General features: G+C 41.3%; 1 pseudogene; it reads right to left on the bottom strand.

Moving 5' to 3' along the window:
* Window positions 1-1,279: 1,279 nt before the first annotated feature.
* On the bottom strand, window positions 1,280-2,425 carry LOC145907330 (uncharacterized; annotated as a pseudogene).
* Between the last annotated feature and the right edge of the window lie 648 nt (window positions 2,426-3,073).

Here is a 3,073-nt window from a genome sequence, read left to right as displayed (position 1 = left end):
GAACATGGAGGTTTCTCATACAGGTGGGTATAAAAGCCAGCTAGGTTATTCAGTATTAATTTATGGTCAGTGGATATAGTCCCGTTGATCAATAATCTAGAGATGTTTTTTTTTGCGACATGTCGTTTTTCTAAGTTCAGGAAGTATTTTGTGTTTTTTTCTCCTTCTTCTGCCCAACGTACCCTACTCCGAATAATAGCACTTTTTGTTTGTCGCTCTAAAAGGGTGTCCAAGTTTCCTTTAGCTTGTGAAAGTGCTTCGACTCGCTTCTGTTTATCGTCCCCTTGTAGGTTGGTTATCTCAGTTTCCAGTGACGTAATTTGCTTCTCTAAGGCGTTATGTTTGACGGTTAATTTTCGCTTTAATACGGCCGCAAATCGGATCGACTCACCCCGAATTACTGCTTTTAATGCGTCCCATCTGGTGTGGGGATTTGTGTCTGTTTCTGGGTTTTCAAGAATGAAGTTGTTGATGACTTTCCTGATTGTTGCCCTGTATTTTTCATCTTTTAAATGCATAGTATTTAGCTTCCAGTAGACCCTTCCTTTCGGAGATGGGTTTATTGCAACATCTAAGGTTAGCACACTGTGATCTGACATAATTCCTGGGACAATGTCAACGTTTACTACGTCGCTAATTAAGCTGCGATCGACAAGAAAAAAGTCAATTCGTGATAGTGACAGTGGGGATTTCTGAGTGCGGGAGAATTTTTTTGTTGAGGGAAATTTAAATCGAAAAATGTCGGTAAGATTCGAGTGTTGCATGTAGTTTTGTAAGGCCTCCTTTGCTCGTTTGTTGGGGTGATGGGCGTTTCCGGTTTTATCAAGTCTTGGGTCAAATGCTAGGTTAAAATCCCCCCCCATTATAACTGGCGCACCAGAAAAGTTTGACAGTTCTGCGAATAGGTTGTGGAAATATTCTGGGGAGTCGTTGTTGGGTGCGTAAACATTAGCTAGGGTTATTGTTTTGGAGTTAATTTCTATTTCAGCCAAAATGAATCGGCCATCGCGATCGGATACGGTGTTTTTTAACGTATAAGAGAGGCCTTTGTTGAACAGGATTCCTACTCCCCTGCTGCTCCTATTGCCATGTGACCAAATAGCTTCCCCGCCCCATTCTAGTTGCCATAATTTCGCGTTGTCAGGACTGGAATGGGTCTCTTGCAAAAAAGCAATGTGACACTTGCGACGCAAAAAGTTAAACACTGATTTTCGTTTGATAGTCTTGTTTAGGCCCCGAACATTAAAGGAAACAATATGTGACGCCATTATGACATTATTTAATATTTTTTCAGTCCAATCTCGATGTCCCACTCAAATTCCATGCCGCACGGACAACAAAAGGGTTCGCCAGGGTTTATGAGCTGCGCAAATACTTTGCCACAGCCACAGTTAATTATTTTATGTTTACACACAGCATTACAACAATCAATGCTCATCGTTGACTTAGGGACGCGATTCATCGCGTTACATACACATATGATAGAGTACCTTTCGCATTGGATACATTCGAAGGTGCCCTCCTCCTTTCGGAATTCTGGTTGAAAGTCCTGACAACATGGCATAAGGCGCATTGTGCTTCGACATGTCGGACATTTGCAGACTTTACTCCCCACTTCCACAAGGAACAGTTGGAACTCATCGGTCAAGTTGTAATCAGCTACAGTGTTTGGCACTTTGGCACTATCGCCCTTTGGGCTCTTATCAGTTGTAGTCGCAGCTTTCTTATCAGGTTGCTCCAGACTTGCACCTGGTGCTCCGGGATTTTTGTTACCTTGCTTTTGCTTCAATTCTGATGTGTTTGCACGTTTTGATGGCTGAACATTTGCAAGCTCTGGGAAATCCAATTTACGTTTTGGGCAAACGAATTGTTTGTGACCCTTTTCCCCGCAGTATTTACAGGTTGCTACCTGACCATGGTAGGTAACATAAAATTCGCAGTCCAAAATTCGAATGTAGCTTGGGATTGGGTTATCTTCTAGGTCGGATACATTCATTGTGGCGATACGCATGCCTGAAAGCAAACCTTCTCTTCCTTTACGATGTATCATCTTGGAAACATTCCCATATTTTTTTGTCAACTCTTCTGCGATTGCCTGGTTTGGAAAGGGTATTGGAACCCATCCTACAGCGACATTAACTTTGTCGCTTTCATAAAGTCATAGGTGTTTTATCCCTTCTAGGGTACTAAGCTTTGCATATAGGTCGAGCACATGTTCTCTAGATGTACAGGTGATGTCAAAAGAGTTTCCCCTCATTTCAGCTATTCCAGTAAGCTTTTTGATTGAGTACTGTAGATTATTAAGAGTTTCTAACACATTTTCTCTTTTCAAAATGCCTTCCGCCTTCAAACTTAGACAGTTTGGCCTTCTCCATTCGGCCGACTTTTTATATGCTACTTGCGCGTAACTTGGCTTTTCTGCCATTTCTCGCACGTCCGCACACTACGCGTGCTACAGGTAGAATCTGATCATGACACATAAAAATATATTGTCAATACGCTACCACTTGCGACATCTAGCGGCAAATTGAAAATGTTATATTATTTTCACAACAATTTTTGCCAATACCAACAAGAACTACGCTTAAAGCAATTACATGCAAAAAGATTAGACTATGGATTACATGCGTTTTTTTTTGATAAACTGTTTGTGGGTCAAGTAATCACTTTCCATAAAATGGAATTCCTATCATATTTTAATAACTCTGCGGAAGGCAAATACACATTTACAAGAAAAACACTCTTTTTTCTCTTCTCCCCAAAAGCGTGAGCCTCGAGCCGCTATTAATAAATCAAGCTCAAAACAAATGGAAATTTTTGTAGTGTTTGTGTTTCCGTCGCGCCTCCCATTCTGCTCAACATTGAATACAATTGCGTGTTGTGTTCTATGTGCTGGGTGATCTGGCACCGCAAAATATTTCCATTGCAAAATAGTTGACGAGATATTTCTGCATAAGATCTAGTCTCAAAACAGATTTCTATGTGTGCTGTTGCATTGTGGACCTCCAAGTCAGTTGTACGAACACAATGACTTCCTATTTCAGTCAGACATCGCTCCAGAGTTGCTGTCGCC

Source organism: Ascidia mentula, chromosome 6 (genome assembly GCF_947561715.1).
Source record: "Ascidia mentula chromosome 6, kaAscMent1.1, whole genome shotgun sequence".
Classification (NCBI taxonomy): Eukaryota; Metazoa; Chordata; class Ascidiacea; order Phlebobranchia; family Ascidiidae; genus Ascidia; species Ascidia mentula.
Note: the sequence above shows the minus strand (reverse complement) of the source record. Positions and strands in the feature narration are given on the sequence as shown.